The sequence below is a fragment of the Chlorocebus sabaeus genome, chromosome 13, assembly GCF_047675955.1.
Source record: "Chlorocebus sabaeus isolate Y175 chromosome 13, mChlSab1.0.hap1, whole genome shotgun sequence".
Lineage (NCBI taxonomy): Eukaryota > Metazoa > Chordata > Mammalia > Primates > Cercopithecidae > Chlorocebus > Chlorocebus sabaeus.
Window position 1 is genome coordinate 66,617,270 of NC_132916.1, and position 17,431 is coordinate 66,634,700.

Genomic DNA, 17,431 nt, shown 5'->3' on the forward strand with positions numbered 1-17,431 from the left:
ATGTCCAGGAAGAAGTCTTATGCAGGGATAGAGCCCTCATGGAGAACCTCTGTTAGGGCAGTGCAGAAGAGAAATTAGGGGTCGGAGCTACCACACAGAGTCCTGACTAGGGCACTGACTAGTGGAGCTGTGAGAAGTTATCCAGACCCCAGAATGGTAGATCCAATAACAGCTTGCACTGTGTGCCTGGAAAAGCCACAGGGACTCAATGTCAGCCTGTGAAGGAGCTGCCCAAAGCTGTAGGAACCCACCCCTTGCATCAGTGTCCCCTGGATATGAGACATGGGGTCAAAGGAGATCATTTTGGAGCTTTACGATTTTATGACTTTCCTACTGGATTTTGAACTTCCATAGGGCCTGTAGCCCCTTTGTTTTGGCCAATGTCTCCCATTTAGAATGGGAGCATTTACCCAGTACCTATACTCCCATTGTATCTAGGAAACAACTAAGTTGCTGTTGATTTTTTACAGGTTTATAGGTGGAAAGGACTTGCCTTGTCTCAGATGAGATTTTGGACTTGGACTTTTGGGTTAATGCTGAGATGAGTTAAGATTTTTGGGGACTGTTGGGAAGGCATGATTGGCTTTTAAATGTGAAAAACATGAGATTTGCAAGGGGTAGGGGTGGAATGATATTAGTTCAGTTCTGTGTCCCCACCCAAATCTTATCTAGAAATGTAATCCCCATATGTCAAGAGAGGAACCTATAATATCCATGTATTGAGGGAGAGAGGTGATTAGATCATGGGGGAAGTTTCTCCCGTGTTGTTCTCATGATAGTGAGTGAGTTCTCATGATATCTGACGGTTTTATAAGTTTTGGTAGTTCTTCCTTCACACACTTAAACTCTATCCTGCCACCTTGTGAAGGAGATGCCTGCTTCCCTTTCTGCCATGATCATAAGTTTCCTGGGGCCTCCCTAGACATGCAAAACTATGAGTCAATTAAACCTCCTTTGTTTACAAATTACCCAGTCTCAGGTAGTATTTTTATAGCAGTGTTAGAATGGACTAATAAACTCTCCTTATATCATCCAACCATTCTTGCATATTGTCCACTTTTCTCATTAATGTCCACAGCATATTAATCACAGCTATTTTAAATTCCCAGTCTAACCCTTCTAAAATCTCTACCACATCTAAGTCTTCTCTTGATGCTTGTCTCTTCACCTTGTGTTTTTTGCTGTTTTGGTATCACTTGTCATTTTTTTTTGGAAAGATAGACACAATATATCAGGTAAAAGTAACTGATATAAACAAGTCCTTAATGTGAGAAGTTATGTTTATCTGGTTAGGAGTTAGACTATGTTTACCATTTGCTGTAGCTGTGCTGTTAGAAGCTAAATTTCATCCAGTGTTCTTGTTTTTGTCTCCACTGTTGTCATTGGGTTTCAGCAGAGACTTCTTCTTAAATAGGGTCTGAGACTTTCAGATCGTTCTGCAAATTGTAATCTCTTGTTATTGTATAAGAACCATATTGGTGTGGCAGTAAGGTGTGCAGGGAAGTGGAAAGATGGAGTCTAAAATCCTATGTTTGGTCTCAGTCTTTACACAGCCTATGACCCTGGCTGTGACATTCACAAGTGCTTCTCAGCTATTTTCACCCACGTAGGTGAGACAGAAGGCTGGAGTGAGATGGGGTTGATATTTCCCTTCCCCTGGGTCAGTTAGGATCTAGTATAACCCAAGTGTGTTAGGCTCTGGTGAAATAGTGTCCCTTGAGGCCTATCCTTTGTTAAGGAGAGGAAAGTGCTCTAGATGTACTTTAAAATGACTCCTATTCCTCTCCCCCTGCCAGAAAGTGTGAGGCATTTTTTTCCCCTTATCTTCACAAGGCCTTGATGTGAGGTGTTATATTTATCTGTCTAGGAGTTAGTATATGTTTACTATTTTCTGTAGCTGTCATGTTAGAGGCTACATTCTCTCTAGTGCCCTTGTTTTTATCTCGACTGTTGTGTTTGGGTTTCTGAGAATACCTCTGAGAATGTGATGGGGTTCCTAGAGCTAAAACTTAAGAAAGGGTACTCTGCCTTCCCAAGTGAAAAGCTCAGGCCTCCAGGAGATTTTTCTTCTCCCAAGCTAATCTAGGCTCAGGCTTGTAGCCATTAGTCAATCACCCTTTAAGAATTACTAGCAGGTCTGACAATGCATTCTGCAAACCATAAGCAGTACTCCCTGCATTTGCTTGCCTCTCCTGTTTCGGGAGCAGTGGTTTGCCCTGTAGTATCAATTCTCTAATGAATCTTAGAATATACCTGATGTAAATGATGAGTTGATGGGTGCTGACGAGTTGATGGGTGCAGCACAGCAAGATGGCACAAGTATACATATGTAACAAACCTGCACGTTATGCACATGTACCCTAGAACTTAAAGTATAATAATAATTAAAAAAATAAAAATAAAAATAAATTTAAAAAAAAGAAGTGTTATTAACTTTCAGTTTGTTCAGCCTATATTGTTGTAAGGATTTCTACAACCAAGCAACTTGGCTTTAAAATTTATTTTGAAACTTGTTTTTTCCTTCTCTCTCATCTTAGACTTAAGATGTACTTTGAAACTCTTTGTTTCCCTCCCTTCCCACCATGCACTCCTTTGTACTGCACTTGCAATATGTGCTTGCTTAGAAATTTCAGGGGATAACCTTGAAATAAACCAGGCAGGAAGACCAAGCAGCAGAATTCTCCCCAGCTAAGGATTACCTCAAGGCAATTAATCTACAACCTGACCATTGTCAAGATGGTGCCAGCCCACACTCCAGTTGGACAATAACTCCAGATAGCCATCGGAACAAGATACAGAAGTCCTGTACCCCGCCCTGCTCCCACATACTTCTGATGCCAAGTTTTTCTTCCTAAACCCACTCACTTGCCTACAATTTTGAAATTGTTTTGGGCAATTTCAAAGACAATGGAAATGGCACGAGCCTGGCCATTTCCCAACTGCTAGCTTTTGAATAAACTTGCATTACTTTCACCACACCTCACTTTTTGTATTTTGCATTTCAAGCAGCAAACAGCCAGACCTGAGTTCAACTACAAATTTGGTGCCCTGTGTGAAGAACTGTGCTTTCAGAATGGTTTAGCCTCCCCATGTGAAGAATGGTTTGCCTGGTTTCCAACAAGTATAGTAACTGCCTATAGCAGTGTGCCAGGGCTTACTCACTCATGCTACCAGGCAGAGTGACAGTTACTCATAAATTCCAGCTGCTAGTGGCTAGCTGATTCTGTGGCTGAAACTCCATGGAGCCCCTCAGCAGCTACCAAGATGCCTTTGTCTTGAGGATCTTCCCATCTTTCTCCTTCACCCCTCCCCCAGTGGCATCAGTTGCATATAATACTGTTCTGGTGCAGGTAAAGTGACATCTGGGAAATCAATGGGCTTCAAGGCTTGGTAAGTCACCCAGTGCATCTAAGAATGCTCTATCTCTGCCACGCGGACTTTTTATGCTATTTGGACCTCGTGTGGGTCATTCATAGTGCCATTTTTGGCTTGTATGCCATTTGGACCTTGCATGAGTCATCTGTCATGCCTTTCGGGCTTGAGACAAGATTTTAGAACTTCTCTCTCAATTTCTCCCTTTGTGGGAATCAGTTTAAGAGTATTCTATTTGAATTCAATTGTGTTTGTGTCTGCATTTGGATTTGTGTCTGTTTCCATTTCTCTTTGTAAAAGTGATCTATTTCTCTTTATCCCATCTGCAGGTTCAGGTCCTACCAGAAAAAATTAGCCTGATTTACTGAAAGCAGAAAGGTAGGTCATGCCCTCTCCTTGTTAGGAGAAGAACAGGTCTCACCATCCTGGCTCCTGATTTTGTTACCCTCTTTAGGACTTCAAAGTATTCTGCGCACTTGTGTTACAGTTGGTGAGAGAGGAAGAGGAAATGTGTGAACTTTCCTGCAGGCAATCTAGATGGGCCTGGAATCCTGTTGGTTGCTCCCTGTGTTACTTTATGTAAGAAAACAGGATCCCTAGCACCTGGATCCAGTCCCTACATGATCCTCATTCTAACCCATTTTCTGTTTTTGTTTGCTTAATTTGTCACCTTATCTGTTGTCACTCTGTCTCATTTCACTGGGATTGCCAGGTCAGTAGGACTTGGACCTGGTATAAGATTGAATTATTAGGAAGGGCTGTGCAGACCATTGCCAACCCCTGGCTCACTTAAGGAAATCTCTCTTTGAAGTCTCCGCCTGTTGTGGCCATGTGGCAAAGCTTATGCAAGTATGACCACTGAGACTGCGAATGACATTATATACACAAGGAGTTCCAGACTAGGGGAGTTCATTTAGCCCCTGGGCCTTTGATTGAGGAAGAACTCAATATAGAGACAAAATTGGTGGCAAAGTTTACACTCCAACTGAAAACCCCCCTGGGGCATATCCTGGCCAATTGGAAGGCCTGTAAAAATAAGCCTATGACTAGAAAGAAAATGATTTCTTATTGTAATACTATCTGGCCTCTATATAGGCTAGATGATGATGCATATTGGCCTCTGAACTGAAGACTTCAATATTGTACTCTATCAGAGGTTTGAGAAATTGGAAGAAATATCTTATGTCCAGGCTTTCATGCTATTTCATAACCAGGACTCAGGTCATGAGAGGTGGGAGTAGACTGCTAGCTATACAAAGAGACGAGAAGAAAGCCCTTTCCAAGTCAAACACAGAAATCAGGAAGAAAAGGTTGGTGACGAGATGGGCCTCTTAAATGCTTTCAATCCCCTTCCTCCAGCCCAAGCCACTTAAGCAGCCACTCCAGCCTAAGCTGCCTCGGTGCCACTACTAGAGGCCCTGGACTAGGAAGGAGGGGCAACAGCCCCACCTCAATAGAAAGAAGGAATTGGAATGTTCTTCCCCTCCAAGACCTGACAGACAGGCATCCAATGGGCCTTACTGTGACTAGGGCAGGGCAATATCCAATGAAAGAATACCCATCCAACCACTCATTGGTGGAATAAAATAACAGGGCAGCCTGCTGGATACTATTGGACTTACATCCTGTTCTCCGCCTCTGACTTGCGAAATTGGAAAAGCTCCAATGCACCCTTTAGAGATGACCCACAGAAAATAACTAACCTCTTTGCCTCTGTCTTTGCTACCCACCAACCCACCTGTATAGGCCCTGTTAAACATGCTTTTGACTGTGGATGAGAGAAGGCTGGTGATAGATAAGGTAAATGAGGAGGCTCAGCAACTACATCAGAAAAATTCCAACAGAATTCCCAACCCTATTTGGACAATTCCATTTGTGGATCCCAATTTGTACCCCAAAAATAGGGATATGGCCCAGCTGGATCATTATGAGACATGTATCCTGGAAGGACTTAAAAAGGAGGTGTCAAAACAGAAGAATTTGAATAAAGTTCAGGCAGCTAACCAAAAGATAAATGAAGACCCATCTTATTTCTTAGAGCTCATTTACAAAGCTTACAGTAAATATACAGATATTATATACAGATATAAATTAGGAGGCTCCCAAAAATTTCAGAATGATAAACATGACTTTCATTCAACAGCGTGCCTCTGTCATAAGGAAGAAACTAGGGAAACAAGACAGGGCACTTGGAATAAACCCTCTACATTAGGTTGTTCTTGCATTGCTATGAAGGAGTACCTGAGACTGGGTAATTTATAAAGAAAAGAGGTTTAATTTGTTCATGTTTCCATAGACTGTACAAGCATGGCACTGGCATCTGCTTGGCTTCTGGGGAGGCCTCAGGGAGCTTTTACTCATGGCACAAGATGAAGCAGCAGCGGGCACATCAACACAGTGAAAGCAGGAGCAAGAGAGAGGTGGTAAGTGCCACACACTTTAAACAACCAGATTATGTGAGAACTCATTCTCTACCATAAGGACAGCACCAAGCCATGAGGGATTCGCTCCCATGACCCAAGCACCTCCCTATAGGTCCCACTGCCAACACTGGGGATTACATCTCTACATGAGATTTGGAGGGGACATCCATGCCATATCACTCTCCCAGTTGGTTGATATTGCCTTCAGGGTATACAACACCAGGGAAACTAAAAGCCTAAAGCCAGCCACAATATATTTAAAACTTTGGAGAAAAACTCATACCAGCCAGAAGTGGTGAGGTGAGGTGGTCAAAGCATGGCCTTGGGTAGCAATCAATGTGCCTACTGTAAGGAAGGAGGCCACTGGAGATATGACTGCCCCCAAACTAAAGAAAGGACAAAAGAAGGGGTTGTTAAGAATGAAGTTTGAAGTAGATAGTAGAACAGTACTATGCTTCCAATAGTTAATGACAGTGTCTCTAAATCTTTCAGAGCCAGTTAAAATTTCCCCACAGGATCTCTGGGTACAACAGTGAGGCACAAGCTGATTGATTTTCTTGTTGATATGGGCACACATTATTCAGTTTTAAACACCCCAGAAGGAAAAAGCATAAAAGCGACCGTACTCGTGATGGGGGTTGCAAGTAGAACGCAGCAAGTTTTTCTTACAATCATTAGAATGCTAACCGGGGGATTTGCAGCTGAGGCACAGCTTCCTTTCTATGCTAGAATCCCCTATCCCATTGCTGGAATGAAACTTGCTTTGTAAATTAAATACTTAAGTGACTTCTTCCCCAGAAAAGCAGCAGTTACAGCTACAGGTCCCACTGAAACAAGAATTGCAGCTGCTGATACTACACACTAATCCCAACAAAGAGAAGAAACCATTCCTCTGGAAAGCAACAAATGAGTGACTAACTGTGTATGTGCAGACAAAACCCCTGGCCAAGCTGCTGTCTATACATATAGAGATAAAAGAAGGAGTTCAAATACCTTGGAAAAAACAATATCCATTAAAATGAGAAGCCTTAGTTGGGATTCAACCTGTATTGCAAAAATTTATTTTAAAATGGGCTGATTCACCCTGCACATCTCCATATAACACTCCTATCCTGCCTATGAAAAATCTCCACTTGAATGAATACCCTTTTATACAGAATTTAAGAGCTATTAATGAAATTGTCCAGTATATTCATCTGACTGTACCTAATACATACACCCTATTGACTTCCATTCCCAGAAACTATGGATGGTTTTCAAAATTGGACTTAAAGGATGCCTTCTTTGCATCCCATTTGAAGAAAAGGCCCAACAGCTGTTTATCTTTAGATGGTAAGACCTAGAAATAAAAGCAACTTTTCAGCATGGTTGGATGGTATTACTTCAAGGTTTTAAAAACTTGCCCACCCTTTTTAGTGAAATACTGGCAAGAGACTTAAAAAATTTGCAATTAGATGAGGAAGTTCTGCTACAGTATATAGATGACTTGCTGCTAGCAAGCTCAAGCTATGATAAATGCCTGGCCAACACCATCTTGGTTTTAAACCACCCAGCACAATGCAGATATAAAGTGTCTCCTCAGAAGGCCCAAATCTGTAAACAAAAAGTGACATACATAAGGGTTCCATTAAAAAAGGGAAAAAGAAGTCTGATTTCAGATAGGAAACAAGGCAATAGCACCCATAAAGGCTCCTGGAAACAGGAGGCAATTGTGGGGATTCTTGGGTATGGCAGAATTTTGCCAAATTTGAATCCCCAACTTCACACTTGTGGCTAAGTCTCTCTGTGAAGCCCTGAAAAGATTAGATTTGAAAACCCTGCACTAGATGGCAGAATGTCAATAGACATTCAACACTATTAAAGAAAATCTAGTGTCAGCCCTGGATCTGGGATTGCCAAATCCCCAGAAGCCATTCAAGCTTTATGTACATGAAAAGCAAAATATAGGGCTAGGAATGCTATTCTAAATGTTGGGGGACACCTCACAACCTAGAGCACATTTTTTCTAAACAATTGGATCAAATGACTAAAGAATGGGTCCCTTATCTCTGGGCAGTGGCTGCCACCTGTAAAATTCTGCAGGAAGCAGAAGAGTTTACCCTAGGACAGTCCATCACCAGAGTTGTGCTTCATCAGGTGCTAACTTTTCTAGAAAAGAAGGGAGACTACTGGCTTACTGCAGAGGAAATGGGTAAATAAATTAGGTCATCTTCTGGATGACCTAAATGTCACCTTATAAACCACTACAGCCTTAAACCCAGCCACCTTTTTTCCAGCCACTAATCCTGATCAAGAATTGAAACACAATTGTCTAGAAATCCTTGATGTGGCTTACTCTAATAGTTGAAACTGTCAGATCAACTGATGATCACTCCAGACTGGGAGCTCTACATTGGTAGAAGCAGCTTCATAGAAGATAGACACCAAGCCAGGTATGCGATGGTGACCACAGGTAAGGTAATAGAGGCTCATGCCCTTCCCGCTAGCACTACAGCACAAAAAGCTGAGCTGTTCACTCTCACCAGAGCTTTGAAATTGTCCCAGGGGAAGTGAGTAAACATTTACACTGGCTCCAAATATATCTTTATGGTGGTATATGCCTATGGGGCTATTTGGAAAGAACAAGTTCTCTTGGCCTCAGGAAATAAGAACATTAGGCATCCAGTGGAAATCCTTGCCCTGCTGAAAGCAGTCACTCCACCTGCTCAGGTCACCACAATGCAAAGTCCAGGCATCAAATAGTTGGTTCCCAAATAACTAAAGGGAATCGAGCAACCAGCAAAGATACGAAGTTGGCTGCCTGAGAAGCACAGGTGCTTGAGGGCTCTCACACCTCTTTGGACTTATCAGACTCGAGCCTCACCATACTGAGGAGGATGAAGAGGGTGCCCGCGATTGAGGGTTAATTAATGCAGACCTAGTTCACCTTGGAAGACTACACTCATGGGGTCATTTGGCTCCCAAGATCTTGGTTTATTCAATTATCAAACATTTACATGAAGGAACCCACTATGGAAGGGATACCCTAGTTGATTTAATACGACCCTACCTCAGAGGGCCACACGTTTGGAGAACCATCCAGAAAATCACACAAGGATTCTACCTGTGTGCAAAAAATAATCCCCAAACTGAACATAGTCTACCCAAGAAATGAGTACAACACCAAAGGCTGAGTCCATGTGAAGACTGACAGGTTAACTTCACACCAAGACCCAGAGCAAGTGAAAACTATAAATTTCTACTTAGTGTTTATAGACATGTTCTCAGGATAGATTGAAGCATACTCCCACTGAGTCTGTAAAAGCCACAGAAGTAGCAAAAGCTTTGCTAAATTAAATAACTCCTCATTTTGCACTTCCTTGCTCTATACAAAGTGATAGTGGTTCTTCTTTGGTTTCCAAGGTTACCGGGAGGATAAGTCAAGCATTATAGATGAAATGGAAATTGCATTCATCACAGAGTCTACAGTCAATAGGAAAGACAGAAAAAATAAACCAAACTTTGAAAAAGATGGTGGCTAATCTCCATCAGGAAATGGATTTAACTTGGGAAAGGTCATACCCATTGCCTTTAGCAGAGTAGTGCCCTGAAGCAGTCTAGGGTTAACCCCTTTAAAAATTATTTATAGGTGATCCTTCCAAAACCCCTCCCTGGGAATCCCACCTTCAGTCTAGTAGGTGAGCCAAAAACGAAACAACATAAACAACAATTAGGGTGGGCATTACTAGCTATGTATCAGTTTGCCCTTTCCAGGTCCGCATATCCCGTAGACAAGCCTCTGCACCCTTTCTACCAAGGAGATAAAATGCTGTGCTGAAGTCCTGGGAAAACAAAGGACAAGACCAACAGCTGCTGAAAAGTGGACAGGATCTCAATGAACTGCTAACCACTCACTCATTAGTGAAGCTGTCTGGCATTAAGCCATGGTTATATCATACTCAGGTGAAGGCTGCCCCTTCTCCATCCCTCAGGTAACCAACGTGCCTATACCTGTGAATCAGAGAGAGACCCAAACTGTTTCTTAAAAATAATCTTGACAATAAGTAGGAACTTCTTTCTTTGCTCTCATAATATAAAGCTTTTATTAGTTTTTATCATAATAAAAAAGTTTTTCATGCTCACTAAAACTAATAATTTTTTTTTCTGTAGTGGACACAGCACTGTGCACAGTTTACAACAAGAAAATTTGCTGAATCTGTGATTGATAACCCTTTTCCAACACCTCCGGCCTGCCTTAGTAGGTTTTGCCTATGCAGGGAAATGACTGGCAGTATCTGAAAACATTCATTAAAATTCTGAAACAATATGCCGGGCACTTTAGCTCACGCCTATAATACCAACACTTTGGGAGCACAAGGTGGGAGAATTGCTTGAGCCCCAGAGTTCAAGTGCAGCCTACGCAACATGGCAAGACCCCATCTCTACAAAAAAAAAAAAAAAAAAATTAAAAAATTAGCTAGGCAAGGTGGTGCATGCCTATTGTCCCAGCTAGGTTGAGGTTTCAGTGAGCTATAGTCATACCACTGCATTTCAGCCTGGGTGACAGAGTGAGACCTTGACTCAAAAAGCAAAAATTTTTAAACAATAGGGTGATGTGATGACTTACACAACCAGGAGCAATGTGATCAACTGGCCAATTAATAAAACTCTCAGTGATTCCAGACATGGGAAGCCTTTCTCAATAAATATCACATAAGAATATGTGAATAGCTATAACCACTCTGCAACTAAATCCTAAGATAAAATCTAACAATTCTCATTGCAAAGAAGTTTTTCTTCATATTTGGGATGGTTTCATTTGGCTAACATCAACTGCAGGGCAGTTGAGTCAAATAGTTCCTCTATGCTGGAAGCATTGAAATGACACCTGTGACTCCTCACCTATTCTTATTTGAATAATGAGCTTGATTTCCCAAGAACACTGTCAGCATACCATAGTTTTGCAAGCCACAGATTTATTTGCCACAGATTGGTCTCAGTGTTCCGGCTTAAACTGGTATTATTCTAATGGCACTGAATGGCTATGTGGCCCTAATCTTTCACCTTGCTTGCCATTGGAATGACTAGGACAATGTACTTTAGGTTTCCCATGGGTGCAAGGGCAATGGAGAAAGTACACTGAGAAACTTGCTAATCCCCCACACTTAATTAAGACATGCAGCAGATCCATTTTTCACTGGTATGACTATTTGGCTTCAATCATTATGCCATTGGCAGGGATTAAAGATGTCATCTAATATGTAGAAACCCTTGCAAATTATACCCAGTGGGTTCTCAATGACAGCCTCCAAAGTATCTCCTTAGTAAACTCTGGGATGATCTACATGCAAGAAGCTGTTCTGAAGAACTGCATGACTTTGGATATCTCTTTGCTGCACAAAGGGGACCTTGCATCTTGTGCCATTATTAAAACTGAATATTGTGTACATATTCCAAGTAACTAAGGGAACATTTCTATCCTTTTAGGATACGCACAAACAGATTAATGCTATGCCTGACCCTACGATGTCACTAGACCAATGGCTATCTTATTTGTTTGGGCCAGGAAATTCTTGGTGGAAAAAAGCTGCTTATAATTCTAGCGATGATTTTAGGAATAGGTGTGCTTCTTTGCTGGGGATTATACTATCGCCATGCATTCTGTATGGATGTGAGGGCCCCTGAGCCCTCCAACAGATCTCTCCTATAAGCACAGGTATTCGGGAATATTTTCAAATCCATGTAGACTGGTTACATTCCCTGACTCCATCTCCATCCAGGAGGAAGTAGCTAGATTGAATACATCACCCACCTGTTAAAGAAATAAAATGGAAGTTGACAGTGGGGAGTTGTAATTGAGTGACTTGGCTTTAAAATGCATTTTAAAACTTATTTTTCCTTCTCTCTAATCTTAGCCTTCAAATGTACTTTGAAACTGTTTCTCTCCTTTCTTACCAGGCACTCTCTTGCACTGCATTCATGTATTTAATTAGGTACTTGCTTAGAAATTCCAGCAGCTAATCTTGAAATAAAACAGACGGGAAGACCCAGCAGCATAATTCTCTCCATCTAAGGGTTACCCATAGCAATTAATCTACAACGTGGCCATTGCCAAGATGGTGCCAGCCCACACTCCAGGTGAACAATTGCCTACAATAGCCATCAGAACCAGACACAGAGACCCTGTACCCTACCCCACACTGGCATACCTCTCATGCCAAATTTCTCTTCTGAAACTCAGTCACTCGCCTACAATTTTGAAAAGGTTTTTGGAGGCATAAGTCCAGCCATTTCCGAACTTCCAACATTTGAATAAAGTTGCTTTCCTTTCATCACACCTTACTTCTTGTATTTTGGCTTTTCAGTGATGAGTAGCTGGACTTGAGTTCAGTTACATTTCTATTTCTGGCTCAGATCTCTCTCCACCTTCTTTCACTGACATCTCAAATTGAACATGCTTCAAACTGAACTCTTGATATTTCTCCCCAGAATCTGTTCTGCCCACAGTGTTCTCCATTTAATTTATGAAACATCATCCTTCCTGTTGTTCCAACCAAAAACACTGAAACCATTCTTTGCTCTTTTATTTTTCTCAAATATCACATCAAATTAATCATGAAATCATCTTTTTGATTATTTAAAAAACATACCCAAAATGGACCACTTTTCACCTCTGTTGCCACTAGCCTGATGTGAGTGGCCAGTATCAGTCTTGTCTACATTACTTAAGTAGCCTCTTAACTGATGCACCTGACTATATTTTTGCTGCCCTCCCCACCCTCATCACCATACTCCCATAGAGTCTATTCTTGACACAGTAGCCGGGTTCCTATATAAAAACATTTCATATGGTAAAGTTGGTTGTATTAGTTTCTTTTCACGCTGCTGATAAAGACACACATGAGACTGGGCAATTTACGAAAGAAAGAGGTTTAATGGACTCACAGTTCATTAAATGGCTAGGGAGGCCTCACAATCATGGCAGAAGGTGAAAGGCACTTTTTTCCTGGCAGCAGCAAGAGAAAGAATGACAACCAAGTGAAACAGGTTTCCCCCTATCAAACCATCAGATCTCATGAGACATATTCACTACCAGGAGAACAGTATGGGAGAATCCTCCCACATGATTCAATTATCTCCCCATGGGTCCATCCTACAATATGTGAGAATTACATGAGTACAATTCAAGCCAAACTGTTTGGGTGGGGACACAGCCAAATCGTGTGATTCTGCCCCCGGTCCCTCCCAAATCTCATATCCTCACATTTCAAAACCAATCCTGTCTTCCCAACAGTCCCCCAAAGTCTTAACTCATTTCAGTATTAACTTAAAAGTCCACGGTCCAAAGTCTCATCCAAAACAAGACAAGTTCCTTCTGCCTATGAGCCTGTAAAATCAAAAGCAAGTTAGTTACTTCCTAGATACAATGGGGGTACAGGCATTGGGTAAATATAGCCATTCCAAATGGGAGAAATTGGCCAAAACAAAGGAACTACAGGCCTCATTCAAGTCCAAAATCGAGTGAGTTAGTCAATCTTAATGCTCCAAAATGATGTCCTTTGATTCCGTGTCTCACATCCAGGTCACACTGATGCAAGAGGTGGGCACCCATGGTCTTGGGCAGCTCTGCCTCTGTGGCTTTGCAGGGTATAGCCTCCCTTCTGGCTACTTTCACAGGCTGGTGTTGAGTGTGTGCAGTTTTTCCAGGCACACGATGCAAGCTGTCAGTGGATCTACCATTCTGGGATCTAGAGGATGGTGGCCCTCTTCTCACAGCTCCACTAGGCAGTGTCCCAGTAGGGACTCTGTGTGGGGGCTCTGACCCTACATTTCCCTTCTGCACTGCCCTAGTTCAGGTTCTCCATGAGAGCCCTGCCCCTGTGGCAAACATCTGCCTGAACATCCAGGCATTTCCATAAATCCTCTGTAATCTAGGCAGAGGTTCCCAAACCTCAATTCTTGACTTCTGTGTACCTGCAGGCTCAATACCACATGGAATCTGCCAAGGCTTGGTGCTTGAACCTTCTGATGTCATGGCCCCAGTTATACCTTGGCACCTTTTAGACTGGAGTGGCTGGGATAAAGGCATCAAGTCCCTGTACTGCACATAGCACAGGGACCCTGAGCCAGGTCCAGGAAACCACTTTTCCCTCTTATTTTAAAGACCTGTGATGGGAAGGTCTGCAATGAAGACCTCTAATATGCCCTGGAGACTTTTTCCCCATTGTGTTGGTGATTAACATTCGGCTTCTTGTTACTTATGCAAATTTCTGCTGCTGGCTTGAATTTTTGCTCAGAAAAATGGTATTTTCTTTATCGCATTGTCAGGCTGCAAATTTTCCAAACTTTTATGCTCTGCTTCGTTTATAAAACTGAATGCTTTTAACAGCACCCAAGTCATATCTTGAATCCTTCAATGCTTAGAACTTTCTTATACCACATACCCCAAATCATCTCTCTCAAATTCAAATTCCAGAAATCTGGGGCAGGGGTGTTTGCTCCAGTTCCCAACAAGTTCCTTGTCTCCATCTGAGATGACCTCAGCCTGGACATTATTGTTCATATCACTATCAGCATTTTGGTCAAAGTCATTCAACAAGTCTCTGGGAAGTTCCAAGCTTTCCCATATTTTTCCATCTTCTTCTAAGCCCTCCAAACTGTTCCAATCTCTGTCTGTTACCCAGTTCCAAAGTTGTTTCCACATTTTCGGGTATCTTTTCAGCAGCACCCCACTGTACTGGTACCAGTTTACTGTATTCATCTGCTTTCACTCTGGTGATAAAGAGATACCTGGGACTGGGCAATTTACACAAGAAAGAGGTTTAATGGACTTACAGGCTAGGGAGGCCTCACAATCATGGTGGAAGGCAAAAGGTACTTCTTACATGATGGTGGTAAGAAAGAGAATGAGAGTTGAGCAAAACAGACATCAGATTTCCCATTTTGAAACTATCAGATCTCTTGAGACTTATTCATGTCCAGGAGAACAATATGAGAGAAACTACCCCCATGATTCAATTATCTCCCACAGGGTCCCTCCCACAACATATGGGAATTATGGGAATACAATTCAAAATGAGATTTGAGTGGGGATACAGCCAACCCATATCAATGGCAATTCGTCACAAAATAATCTATGAATTTAATGCAATTTCAGTTAAAATTTCACATAGTTTATTTATGGGAAGCTTATCAAAAAATTTCATAGAAATATAAAAGTCCCAAGAATAGCTGTGATGGTTAATATTAGATGCCAGCTTGATTGGATTGAAGGATGTCTAGATAACTGGAAAAGTATTGTTTATGGGTGTATCTGTTAGGATTTTGTCAGAGAAGATTGACATTGGAGTCAGTGGACTAGGAGAGGGAGACCAACTCTCAATGTGAGTGGGCACCATCCAATCAACTGCTAGCACAGCTAGAACAAAGCAGACAGAAGAAGGTGGAATGAGCTGGCTTGCTGAGTCTTCTGGCTTTCATCTTTCAACTGTGCTGGCTGCTTCCTTCCATTCCTCCTGCCCTTGGACCTCAGACTCCAGGTTCTTCTAACTTTGAACTCTGGGACTTATACCAGTGGTTTATCAGGGGCTCTCAGGCCTTTGCCCACAGACTGAAAGTTGCCCTGTTGGCTTTCCTGCTTTCGAGTCTTTTGGACTTGGACTATGCCACTACCAGCTTCTTTCTTCCTCAGCTTGCAGACAGTCTAACGTGGGACTTCACCTTGTGATCGTATTAGCCAATTCTCCCTAATAAACTCCCTTTTATATATACATATATCCCATTTATTCTGTCCCTCTAGAGAACTCTGATTAATACAGATTTTAGCCAAGGAAATCTTGAAGAAAAAGAGAAAGAGGAAGAGAAGGGGGAGGACCAAGAGGTGGAAGAAAAGTAGGAAGCAGGGGAGTGCAGCAATGACTGAGGAGAAAAATATGGAAGGAAGGAAAGAAGGAAGGAAGGAAGGAAGGAAGGAAGGAAGGAAGGAAGGAAGGAAGGAAGGAAGGAAGGAAGGGAGGAAGGAAGGGAGGGAGGGAGGGAGGGAGGGAGGGAGGGAGGATTGCCAGCCATCTTTCCAGAAGTCACAAGATATGCTACTTCCCCAAGTACTCCTGCAGAATACATCACTATTACAGAACCTAAAATTGGCTTTTGCGATGTCTTTTCAGGTTTTTTGCATGCCTGACACATATGATGACTCCTCCTGGACCCACCTGCTGCTTCTGAAGCCCCACTCAGAAGCAATTCAGAGCAAAGAAGAATCATTTCCCATACTCCTATGATTGCACCCCCCAACCAATCAACAAGTATCCATTGTCTAGCCATCCCCACCCCTTTCCACAAACTGCCTTTGAAAAACTCCTAACCTACAAGCCTTCAATGAGATTGATGTGAATAATAACTCCATCTCCCATGTGGTGTAGCCAGACTCGTGTCTATTAAATTATTTCTTTACTGCAATGCCATGGTGTTTGTGCAGTATGCAGCAAGAACCTGCTGGGCAGTTACATTATAGAGACCAATAAAAATAAATAAATAAATAAAAGTTTTTTCTGTCAAAAACAACTTTCTGAAAGTTTAGGGGAGACCTCAAAAACTCAAGTCCCTGAAATGTACTGTCAAATTGAACATAAAATATAGCAAAAAAAGAAAAAAACACTGAGATTATTCTGCAATAATTTCTAAATGTACACATTTTCAGGAAATTTCTTACAAAAGTCAGACTGAATGCAAAAAAACAGTGGCTTATGCAAAAGAAGACGGCATAGGCATTTGATTAGTGTTGGCCCAATGCATTAAGTGACTTTGCATTAACAAATTAGTGTATTTATGCTGTATTCTTATAATTCTTCATTTTAACTATCTTTGGATTATTCAACCTCAAATTCTAACTGTGTTGGGTAAAACCATTGCACTTACATACACAAGTATTTATTATACCATAGTCATAACAAGAAGAAGTGGGATTCAAAATTAATGAAATACCTCTATACCATAACAGTACAAAGGATCAGAGTTACATGCAGTACCAGGAGAAGATATCCAAAATAAATTGCTAATTAGAAAGCCAAGAAACTTTGTAAAATATTATATAGAACATGTCTCCAATTTTTTATTTTGAGAAAATGGTGTTCATATATAGAAGAAGCAAAAGATAATTAAATAGAATAAAAGACTGAGAAAACTGAATCAAACTATAAATAGTGGTTTGTCTTGTTCTTCTTTTTCTTTTCTTTTGATGTACTTTACTCTATAAATATAGCCTGAGTACCCCTTATCCAAAGTGTGTGGGAACAGAAATGTTTTGGATTTCAGATGTTTTCAGATTTTGGAATATTTGCATTATATGTACTCACTGGTTGAACAAAAGCAAGCAGTATTTTCTCTGGACATTATGTTGAAGCTCAAAAAATTTTAGATTTTGCAGCATTTCAGATTCTCAGCTTTGGAATGCTAATCTAGTATATGATTTATTTTTTAAAAGTATTTGTTTTTAAATAATCCACACCCATTTATAATCCAACTTGACCTTTTTGGTTTTTCTAAAAATGCTTTATATAACAGATATTCTATTTTTGACAAACTAATAAAATATATTTCAAATAACTGATATTTTCTTTCTCTGCCCTCTTTGCCTTTGGAGACTAATCCCACAGCAT